The following is a 13,275-nucleotide window of genomic DNA, read 5'->3' on the forward strand; positions in this document are numbered from 1 at the left end:
ATGATGATTTTCAACAAGCGATCAGATATGATCAATGCCTAGAGCCCATATCAACGCTCCGTAACTATCAACAGAGACTTTTCCCCTGCCAGTTTTAACATTTTAAACTTTAACAATGTTATTATGGTTTTATTAAGAAGTTACTTATAACTGAATAGAATAAAAAAGTGGTTGTCCAATCCCATGTAAATTTACCTTTTAACTACTCCTATTTTACTAGTTTCACAATTTCTTGTTATTCGATGTCTATTGCGTTTGTCACAAAAACTTTATCGGTGATAAAGTTATTTGTTAGATTTGTTCAGAAAAATCTTTTGAGGTGATCTGCTTCCTGTATACATGACAATACATCATTATTAATAGGTAATTTTGTACATACTGTAATGTGCCGGCATTAACCATGGCAAGTAACCCATACACATAACACATGTAACACAAGTGAAAACCAGAAATTTATTAATAAAATGTGCAAGATTTTAGGGTATACCAAATTAAAAAAAAAGAATACCTCAAGAAAGGCCCCCTTTAAAGCTGATAAAAGTAAATTCTTTGTGAAGAGTAAATAAACCACACAAAAACGGAATTAACAAATTAATGGTGAAAATGTCAAAAAGTTTTAGAAAATTCCACAGAAGCAGAAATGAAACATTGAATATGATATAACTTAAAATAGCGAAGTCACATTATTGAAGTTTTTTTCACACAACTCACTGATTAGTCACCTAAGTGACTCATACAGAGAGTACATAAAAAGAGTATAATATAATAGAACAACTGTCAACTAATGAGTCACTGAGAAGTAGAGTTAACTATAACTCAACATGAAAAGAGTTCCTGGTAAAACAGAAGGACTTTCAGGGTTCTTACACTCATCACCAACTTCAGATGATGTCTTCAGGAGTTTCATCTCTATTTGTCCTTTCCTGTTATGAACAGCATGAAGAAGAGATCTGTGGTAACTTCCTCCATCTCTTTCAACCAGCATCATCTGTACAAACTGCGGTTTCTCAACTACCTCCATGACTCCACACAATGGAGGGTAACGCTTGAGCATAAAATGTGCAGCACTTTTGTCGTCAGCCATCTAAAATATGTCAATTTTGTCATAAGAATTCATCTCTTCAAAAAAACTAAATCTACAATTTTGTTTTATAACATATGCACCATAAACATCAGATAATATATCAGGCAGACAATTTGTACCTTTGCAACAATCTCATCACCCTGTCTAACCAGCCTTTCAGTTTCACCTAATGGATTCCAGGCTTCAGAGGTAGCCTTGATTCCACGACGAGTAATGAAAGTCACAAGAGAAGCGTAATGAGACCAAGGGCGAACCAGGAGATCTACAAAAACATATATTGTTAATAGGTAAAGCCATGGTTAACCACGTCATATAACATATTTGTTTTTGACAATAAAATGTCTAACAAACCACATTAGATGCAAACAATAATATAATGTGATGAGAAAATAGTATTAAGGCACTTTTTCATTTTGTGACTGAACTAGTCAGCGAATTTGAGTTAAGATGACTCACTGTCAGCAATGCTCTGTCTGTTTCTGATCGTTAACAGACGTACTCCAGTACTTCCACCTTTGACATTCAAGAATCCATTTCCAAGGTAGCTGAAGATGGTCAAGTTGCTTCCAAAAACAGGCTGCATAATATATGAAAACAATTATTAAAAACTGTCAGGAATCATAAAGTCAGTTCTTGTTTTGAGATTAAGCACCAAAAATACACATACCAAAAAATTATAATGTTGACATAGCTGATTAATTGAAACAAAAATAAAAACAGTCCTATTAGCATGCAAATAAATAGACATAAAACATTTAGCAGCTGCTTAGATTTTTTTGCGTTTTCAGAATATACAAATAATTTCTTACGTTAATTGGTATTTAGTAAATTATATATTTAAAATTAACTTAACTGCATTTAGATTAAACTTTCAAATTTTATTTTATGATTATAGGCGTTTTATATAATTTCAATACAAAGCTCACCCTTCTAATCATCTGTTGATAAGCCTCAGCATTGATGTCTTTCATAGAGACATCATAGCTCTCTAACTGTGACTCCATGGGTGTTGCTCCAACCTTAGAGAGTGCCACTCCACACAGAAGAAGTACAAAAACTGACTAAAATGCAAAAATTGAGAGCGTCTCGTAATTCTAATAACTAATGACTGTTTATAAGTATATAAATCTAAAAGATAAAAAGCAACTTTTCAGAGTTGGCATATATTTATACAAGATAGAAACAAACCTTTAGTTCTGACATTTCAAGAGAAAAATATAGCTGTTCTGTTATGCTGCTAGTCTGTTCCCTTATGAATCCGGATACAACTGTGATGTCTGTCACAAACTCAACCCTTTTTATACATATCGTTTAAGGAAGAACTTCAGAGGGACTTCAACTGATCTTAAAATTTTAGGTATTTGTGGATGGAAAATCAGGGAATAAAACTTTAAACTTTTTTTCAATGGATCAGTGTGACTCCGAACCAACCAATCAGAATAGATTTCAATTCAATGATAGTCCTAATGTAATCGGTGTTAATAAAAGGCTATAAAGTAAAAGGTGTGAAGTTTCTTTAAAATATGAGTCAGTCAAATTCGAAACAGACCAATAGGATTAGGGTTAAGTCAAGCTTTTGAAGGATATTTAAGAACAAAATACCAAAGCCAAAACTGGGAAATTTATGTGGGGAACTATAAGTGTATCTGACCAACCAGATCGGAGCTCAATTCAACAGAAATCTTAAGAGATCAATACTGTAATATACACTGTCAGGAATTCTGTGATGTAATTTAGGAAGCTTTTGTTATAAGTAAGTTCCTCTTATTGCAGGTTTATGTTTATTTTACATTTTTCAATAAAAAGTTAGCAGATCCGGAAGCTTGCATAGTTAGGATTTTAGACTGTGGTTAATCGAACCCTGTATCATAATTTTAGTTGAAAAAACTGTTGACTTCACAAAGGTTATAGTTATCTACTTACCGATATGTCATAACTCTACTGCATTACTCTCTTACCAGCCAGAAATACTTCAAAGACATCAATCACATCATGTATCATGTATATAAATTCTTTCTGCTAGTTACACACTTGTCCGGATGTGTCTTAAGCATCTATTTAAAATTGAACTAAATAGTACGCTGGCAGGTACCATGCACTAGGAGATTGTCATGGGTAATGAGTATATAGCAAAATATTCCCTAACATGGTATAACAACTGAGTGATGTGGCGATTAGAGCAAAGGAAATTGATGCACCAAAGTTCAATCCATGTGTGTGACAATTTTTCACGATTGCTCTTAGTGTGGCTTCGGTTGGACAGAACTGGTCTTTATATTGTGAAGATTGAATTGATTTCCTTAAAAAAAGTGGGTAGCATAATTTTTATCAAAAGGTTTTCCTCAAATATTACCATGTAGTTTTGCGATACCTTTTTAGTTTTTGTTCTACACAGTGTTAAGAGTAAATGTATGACTGGAATACATGGCTACTTTTTAAGGCTCTCTTAGATAGATAAGTGATGTTTCGTTTGTATAAAAAATAATGTATTCATATGATTTGAGTTGATAATATGCTTTATATAATAATAGTATTTGATAACACAGCTTCATTTGATAACACATAAGTATTGAATAATGAATAACTCCACTTCATCGATATAATGATTGTTTACAGTGATCTCTCAGCACACGGGCCTGCAAGCACACTATTTTAGATAATTAGTTACCAAAATGACCAAAGAAAAATAAACAACTACGGGTGAGTTTATAAAATGTTTATTTTTTTCAAAATATGTACAACTTACGATCGGAAGAAAGAAAGACATGTAGTTGGTTAAAAAACACCGACACCTTTAATTGCTTAGTGTAGATCTGTGTGAATGAGAAAAAAAGTTATGTTTTTACAATCATCAGAACTTACATCATAGTAGATGTTTATGATTCAGTGGATTGACAAGCCTTCGAAACTAAAAATATCTCAAAGATTACACTGATCGCTCTTTTATGTCAATTTTTTCTTTTTTAGTGGGTTTTAATAATATCCTTTACCTTGCCATTACTAGTGTAAGAAAAAAACAGTTAAAGACTTCTGTTAGCTATCAGTTGATAAGGGGTATTTAATTCTAACCATTCCATCTGTAATTGTGATAATACCATAAAAAAGTAACTTAAAATATTTTAATGTATTTTCCAAAACTTGTGAATAAAGTTTCTGAATTTTTATTTAATCCTTTCTATTTTTCTAAAAGATAAATATATTTAATTATATTTTCATAGGAGCACTATAGAGTTCATCCTATCTAAAATGTTCAAGGCTTAACAGCATCTCACGTACACCAAATACTCAATCTGTTGATATGTAGAATAAATCACAGTTCAGATAGATTTGGTTCGAAAAACAATATTTCAATTAAACTGCCATCCAAACAAACAACTTATTTGCTGTTACAGTTTATTGGCTTCATGGCGTAAAACCAATAGGATATGATGATAATGTATCTAGTAGACGTTCTAGTCTGCTAGACATATGGTGTCTTTAATCGGCTCCCTCTTCTATAACTGTATAAACTAGCACCTGTTTAATCTCAACCAGGGGAGTGACCACTCATTCATAAATAATTCATTCAAATTTTTTATTCTGACTCTCATGCGTGAACAATACTTTCATTAAGCAAGTTTTGATTTACAAAGGGGAAGGCCCTAGCTCAACTGAAGAATAAAAACATTCATTCAAAGTTCAACAAAGGAGTCTTATTGTAAAGCTTGAATAGAAATGAGTGATGTTGTGCTTTATGATTACGAGACTTGTGAGTGAGTAAAAATATTTCTTCGGAATTTTTTGCTTAGGGAAAGTCAAAATTATTTCTTAGTCAAACAAAATTTGAGGCAAGTAAAATCTCACCTTAAACCCTAAAGTGAAATACCGTGTTTTAAACTTCAGCTATGTAAAATCCTACAAGTTCTGAGGGCAATTTAGTCTAAAGAGTTCTCATTGATGTGAGATGCTTTTATGCATATAATCTGGTTACTGATAACATTTTCTCAACCTGTTTAGAGGTATATGTTTGGTTAATGATGAAATAGCCTAGTGTAGATTTGTGTACATAAGGAAGAAGTTATGCTCCCATGATCATTTTAAACTTACTCCGTTATAAATATTTATGATTTAGTGAATTAGCAAACCTTAAGAACAAGACTTAAAATATATCATATAATACACTGATCACTCTTTTATCTTCATTTGAATAATTTCAGTTTAAAGTTTTACAAGTTATGCATCTGAGATATTTGGTTTAGGTGAGTTAAATTAGTGACAAAGCAAAAAATTTACTGCTAGTGCAGTTTCATATTTAACTTATCAATAAAATGCTAACTTTCCTGTTGGTTGCATTTTTAAGTGTTTTTAAAATCACCTATAATGAATAAAGATATACAAGGAAAGTCTGGGGTTTTGGAATACCATCAAGTATCAACAGTGAAATTTTATTGCAGCCCTATTTTATATCTAATTCTTGTAAGCGGTTCTCAAATATTAAATTCTTTTCAGTTCAGTCTTTTAACAATAAAATTTTAGACTCATATAAATAAATACCAAAGTTCATATAATTGAATATCTGTAATTTCATGTTAAATATTATTGTACAAGAGAAAAGAAGGTTCACTCTGAAGTTATAATCAATTTTAGTTACTAGCAAAGTTATTAATGAAGCAATTTCATCATAAATTTTAGTATTTCAAGTTATTACAAAAAGTTACGTGAAAAAATAAAAGTGATAGCAAATCCTTCAAGACTGTTTTGCTGCATTGATCAAAAATTAATTAGCCATTGTATTGATATAAACTTAAAAACACTACAATAAATCCATCAATTTATATTCTTAGTTAAACATGCACCACAAATAAAGAAAACGTGGATATTATTAGCTCTGCTCCATTGAGTAATAATTTTAATTCGATTCTTAGATAAAAAATAATTATACAGTCACTTCATTGAAACTTTTGTTAGGCCACTAGACAGCAGAACAGAGCTAGAGCAGCAGCTAATGGTTAGAACCCATGACCAATACTTTTCTACTTCAGTCCTGTTGGTTATAAATATATATTTTAAGAAGAAACTTTTTATGATAATGTTAATAGCACTTCATCTGATTGGCTATGACAGATAAAATAAGGACATTCTCTAGTCTCATCATATTAACATTCCACAAACACATGAGTCATTGCTTTATCATTTTATGATTACTGAGGCCCTTGGGAATAAAACATTTTCTCATGAGTAACTGGTACACACAGGAATCAATCCAATGAAGCTTTTACCTGGCCAATAGCAGAGCAGCGGAGTTGTGTCATAGGTATACAACTATTGGTTAAAACCTGTAGCCAATACTTTTTATTTCAATCCTGTTGGTGTTAAATATATATTTTAAGAAGAACCTTTCTTGTGTTAATAACACTTTATCTGATTGGCTATTACAGATAATACAAGCACATTTTGTAGTCTCATCACATTAACAAATCATATACACATGAGTCATTGCTAAATTTTTTTATGATTACTGAGGCCCTAGGGAATAAAACTCACCTCCCATAAGTAACTGATACACAAAAACTGCTGTATTTTGATGTATCTTTGCAATCAAACAATGTTTTAAACTTTTTTACATTAATAACTTCATCTCATTGGTTATAACAGGGGTATAAACCGCAAATCCATGTACATGGAAGTCTTTGTTTGCTAAAACTGTATTAAATACCATATATATCAACTAATATAAACACAGCTTTTCTTTAAATGCGTGCCTGATATACACAAAGTTGCTGTCAGCTGATGTGACCTACAATCAAACAATATTTAAAGGATCACAAATTATAAAGTTACATCGTTAGTGATGTGCTCAAACATTGACAAAAGAATCAATGATGTGTATGCTATAATTATTGGAAATTATAACTAAAATATTATAGCGCATTTTTATGCTTTTCAGTGACAGTTTTTATTGCAACTCCAATCGTAAAAAGTCAAATAGCAAACCAGCTATACAAAAAATCAACAATAGTTTACTTACACTCGAATGGTAATTACTATTATAATCAGTAATACATATTTAGGTTCATTCATCCAAAATATTGTGTGCGACAACTCTGAAAGTCGTAGTTAACCTGAATTATTTTTATGTTGAGGACCTATATGTGTTTTATTTGAATACTCAGAGTGGGGTAATCTACTTGTTTGATTTGGCATTGAAAGCATTTTATAACTAAACATTTTTTTTCTAAGAATCAATTTCAACCAGTTGTTAGAAGAGCAAGCGCTATAAATTACTTAGCCATTGCGGCTTCCTATTTAGAATTTATCACACTGATACTACTGGGTACTTTTGTTTAAAGGTTGACTTGCAACAAAATTCACATTACAGTTATTTGGTCTCAAAAGATTCACCACGTCTTTCTTTGCTGTGTTGTAGGGGCATAAAATGTGGAAATGTGATTACAAGCTTTTAAAGGCTAAAAAATGAACTGTTAATCGCAGCCACACGAGACCGCCGCAGTTTGGAATCTCTTTCCAAAACGACTCAAATGGGAAGCAGTTGTACAAGATGGCTTCTGTTTACATTTTCACGCAAACTCTTTCGTCGAAATATTTTCACTAATATAGTTCCAGCATTCAATAAACCATGTCTATTGTTCTTACGCATCTATTTTATCGTCATTTTAATGCTGTCACTTTCAGCACTGATATCCCATAACCTACCGTAAAAATTTGTTTCAATTTTCAACTTTGGCTCAAAGGAGTGCATATCATTGTCTGATAAACATGACGAGCCTTTTGGTCACCTGTGATAATCGAAAAATGTTGCAGAAATTATTTGAGAAGAATTAATCACGTGATCATATTGCGACCAGACTAGTAGACCAAGCCGAAACAAAACTGTAAAGTAGCGAGCATCTATATTTGGTACGGGGTCGTCGGTAAAACTCGAAGTGTTTGTCATAAACTAGTGCTATGAGAAGTTTCATATTGACTTTTAATTTACGTGAGAATATCACGTGACAAAACAATAACCAAATGTAATGACTACATCAGAAAGAGAAACTGATTCCAATCTACAGCGGCTTTTAGTTTTTGAGCTTTTAAGAACTTGTAATCACATTTCCACATATTTTGCACCTTCAACACACCAGAGTAAGACATGGTGAATCTTTTGATACCAGATAACTGTAATGTGAATTTTGATGCAAGTCAACCTTTAATATTATTGAATTGAGTCATATTGTTTCATTCTAAGAATCAAATTCAACCAGTTGTTAGCAGAGCAGGCACTCTAGACTAGTTGGTCACCGCAGCTCACTGTTTAGTATTTACCACACTGATACTACAAGATACTTTTTTAAACATTCTTGGATTGAGTCACTCAAATAAACTATGTACTGCAACGTGAAATATCTACTTGTTGTTTGTTTGATTCATGTATGTGATTAATTCAGATGCATGCAAAAACTCTTCAAATTATCTGTGACATTTAATTGCCTGATTGTAAAAAAAAATGATGTATTTGGGTAGAGAATAATAATAAATCGTAGCTTTGAACAGCTCATTTCATGGTGTACCAAATCTATTCGTTGTAAATCATGTTATGATTACTGTTTCAAAACTACTTTTAGAGTTACTATTGTCACCCAAGTTTGACTAATTATACGTTATGCTTTTTGGAAGTTACTATTTTGAAGTTATATGATTCCACATATTTCTTAAAATATTTACAGGGAGGTTTCCTCCAGATGTGGACACTTTTCTTTGCATTGTTTTATATAAAATCCATTAGCCATTATCGCAATTGCTGCCATAAGTTTGACTAACACATATTAATCTCTAATGCAGTTAAGATTTCTTTATTAAGTTATTTCACCTGATTGTATTGAAACATCTACATAAAGGTTTCCTTCTGTTGAGAGCCCTTTTCATCATCGGGTTACATAAAGCCAATTACTCATGGAACAATCTATGATTTCTATTGGCTGGCTAGTCCGATGACCTGAATACCTAGGATATATTGTGTGTAGTGAGTCAACATTGAATAAATTACTAAGATAGAATCCTTTATCCTCATTATATGTGAGAAATGATGTCTAATCAGTAGTTATACCATATAATAACTCTAATGTGTTCGTTTCATTGTACATCAAGCAATGCGATTATTGTCATTTCTTCCTAACAAAGGTTGTGCAATCATAAATAGGTTAGTATAAATAGTATTAATTCTGATATATACACTATCGGTTTAATAGAATTACCAGACTAAAAAAATATCCAATAATTAATCTCTTAACTTCTTTATTGTTTGTAGCCAATGCGGCACTACAAAAAAAAGCTGCAGGTGTTTATTTATAAGTTCAACCCTAAAAGCCAATTATATTTTTATACTTGAATCTTTTTAGAGTAAAAAAGTGTATTAAACAGTTTTTAAAAAGTATATTAGAAAATTTTGCTTGTTGAGTGACTCTTTAAAGTATATCATTTGGAAGGTCATTTTATGTGCAGTCATGTGCAGTGATTTCAACTTTCTTCAGCGCATTCTTGATGTATTACTGTAAAACCTCTATTTGAATGTCAAATTTGTTTGAATGTCGTATCTAATAGAAAAGAGAAATGTTGAAAATTATAGCACAATCCTTTGGTTAAATACCTACTCTGTTTGACAGCCACTCTGACATTCTTTCATATTTACAAACCCATAAAAAAGTGATGAGTAAAAAGTATCCACAGAAAAGCACTAGTAATTTCTCGGTTACATCGATAACAATTAATTATTTCATTGTTGCTTGAGTGATTGCCATGGTTTTAGTGACGGTGCATATGAGAAAATGAATCATCGCAATCATCAGAACTACCCTCTGATTCAAAGGTACCAAAATATTCATTCGATCTATTGTCTTCAGACGCATCTATTATGTGGTGTACAATGTTCAATAAAGACTTTAAAACGTTTCGATGAAAATGTGGTTGATATGGTATTTATTTAACATTTGCTTTACATTCATAAAGGCTTTGCATTTTAACATTTTATTCACTTGTTGCTATTCAACATTCAGGCACTTGTCCAAATGACTTGATGACGGTATGAATGATGGTGAAGATGAAATTTTAGAGTGTCAGGTAACCTAACAATCTTCAAACAAATGGATGTGTTTATATAACTTCTATATTGTTCCTACTTTAATAAAAGTTTTATAGCAGGATTTTCTTACAAAATTGATTAAAATTGTATCTGATAAAACCATATTATGGTAGGGCTGAGATTCATTTAGTTAGACTTCAACATGACACCAATATGGGAATGGTTGATGGCTGACAAACTACACTGAACCTAAATTATGGGTGACTTCCATAATTTAGAATATGAGGACTGTTATAAAACTAACTGGTTGTAAAACTAATAAGATGAGCCTCATTTTACCTAAAATACACTTCGCAAATATCGGTAAATCACACTAATGAAGGTGTGAAAAACTACGTAGTACCATCTTTAGCCATTGCTTAACTCCGAGATTAAATTTCTGATCAATTGGCAATTTCCGATTGTCCTCTCAATTTTCAATAAGCATTCTCATGTGTCTCTTCAATTACAAACAACTGCATCTAAACTCAAATAAGGCTGTTTTGGTTTTAACTAAGATTTTGGCAAATGCATTTACTGTCTTGATTGTAAAAGCATTTACAAAAAATTTGCATTGAACTCGGAATCTAGTAACAACGTTCTACAATCACTGCCAAAAGCCAACAATTGCACTTGCATTTGCGAGCAAGTACAATTAGTGGTAGCAAGCTGATACAAGCGGTACAATTAGCGGCTTGCAAGTAGCGGGTATTTCAAATCCTGAGTCTCTCTTGGTGCTAATCATTGTGAAGATCATGTTTAAATAAATTTCATACAGCTGAGCAAAGCAGCTGGGAGTGGTGGTGCACTCTTGTAATCTAACTAATTGGAAGCTAGGTTTGGTGGACAACTTGAGGGCGTGGACTAATAGGATATGATGATAATGTATCTAGTAGACGTTTTAGTCAGCTAGACATATGGTGTCTTTAATCTTCTCCCTCTTTTTCTATAATTGTATAAACTAGCACCTGTTTAATCTCAACCAGGGGAGTGACCACTAATTCATAAATATTTCATTCAGATTTTTTAGTTTGACTCTCATGTGTGAACAATACTTTCATCAAGCAAGTTTTGATTTACAAAGGGGAAGGCCCTAGCTCAACTGAAGAATAAAAACATTCATTCAATGTTCAACAAAGAAATCTTATTGTAAAGCTTGAATAGAAATGAGTAAAGTTGTGCTTTATGATTACGAGACTTATGTGTGAGTAAAAATATTTCTTTACATTACTTGGCTTAGGAAAATTCAAAATTATTTCCTAGTCAAACAAAATTTGAGGCAAGCAAAATCTCACCTTAAACCCTAAAGTGAAATACCATGTTTTAAATTTCAGCTATGTACACTTTTACAAGTTCTGATGGCTATTTAGTCTAAAAAATTCCCATTGATATGAGATACCTTTATGCATATAATCTAGTTACTGACAATATTTAATCAACCTGTTTACAGGTATGTGGTTGGTTGATGATGTAATAGCCTAGTAAAGATTTGTGTACATAAGGAAGAAGTTATGCTTCCATGATCATTTTAAACTTACTCCATTATAAATATTTATGATTTAGTGAATTAGCAAACCTTAAGAACAAGACTTAAAATATATCAAATAGTACACTGATCACTCTTTTATCTTCATTTGAATAGTTTCAACTTAAAAATTTACAAGTTATGTATCTGAGAGATTTGGTTTAAACGGGTTAATTTAATGACAAAATAAAAAATTTACTGCAAACATAATTTCATATTTACCTTATCAATAAAATGCTAACTTTCCTGTTGGTTGCATTTTTAAATGTTTTTAAGATCACCTATAATGAATAAAGATATACAAGGAAAGTCTGAAGCTTTAAATACCATCAAGTATTGATTGTGAAATTTTATTGCAGCTCTATTTAATATCTAATTCTTGTAAGCGTTCTCAAATGTTAAAGCTTTTTGAGTTCAGTCTCTTAGCAACAAAATTTTAGACTCATATAAATAAATACGAAAGTTCATATAATTGAATATCTGTAAATTCATGTTAAATATTATTGTACAGGAGCAAAGAAAGTTTACGCTGAAGTTATAATCAATGTTAGTTACTAGCAAAGTTATTATTGAAGCATTTTCATCATAAATTTTAGTATACCAAGTTATTACAAAAATTCGGTGAAAAAATAAAAGTGAGAGCAAATCCTTCAAGACTGTTTTGCTGCATTGATCAAAAGTTAATTAGCTATTGCATTGATATAAATTTAAAAACACTACAATAAATCCATCATTTTATATTCTTAGTTAAACATGCATCACAAAAAAAAAGAAAATGTGGATATTATTAGCTCTGCTCCATTGAGTAACAATTTTAATTCGATTCTTAGATAAAAAATAATTATACAATCACTTCATTGAATTTTTTGTTAGGCCAATAGCAAGCAGAGCAGAGTTGGAGCAGCAGCTATTGGCTAGAAGCTGTAGCCAATAATTTTCTACTTCAGTCCTGTTAGTAACAAATATAAATTTTAGGAAGAACCTTATTTGTGTTAATAGCACTTCATCTGATTGGCTATTACAGATAAAATAAGGACATTCTCTAGTCTCATCACATTAACAATCCATAAACACATGAGTCATTGCTTTATCATTTTATGATTATTGAGGCCCTTGGGAATAAACTCACTTCCAATGAGTAACTGATACATATTAAATTCTGTATTTTGATGTCTATTTGCAATCAAACAATGTTTTAAACTGTTTTATGTTAAAACCTATTCACCCCATTGGTTATAACAGGGATATTCACTACAGACACTATTCTCAAAGTGCTGATAATCAATGTACATGTGGGTGTTTGTTTGCTAAAATTGTATTGAATACTACGTCAACCAATATAAACAAAGCTTTCCTTTAAATGCGTGCCTGATATACCCAAAGTTGCTGTCAGCTGATGTTACCCACAATCAAACAACATATAAAGGATCACAAACTATAAAGTTACATAATTAGTGATGTGCTAAAACATTGACCAAATAATCAATGATGAGTGTGCTATATTTATTTGAATTTATAACTAAAATATTATAGTGCAACTTTATGCCTTTCAGTAGCAGTTTTTATTGT

This window comes from Watersipora subatra, chromosome 2, assembly GCF_963576615.1.
Source record: "Watersipora subatra chromosome 2, tzWatSuba1.1, whole genome shotgun sequence".
In the NCBI taxonomy this organism is placed as follows: domain Eukaryota; kingdom Metazoa; phylum Bryozoa; class Gymnolaemata; order Cheilostomatida; family Watersiporidae; genus Watersipora; species Watersipora subatra.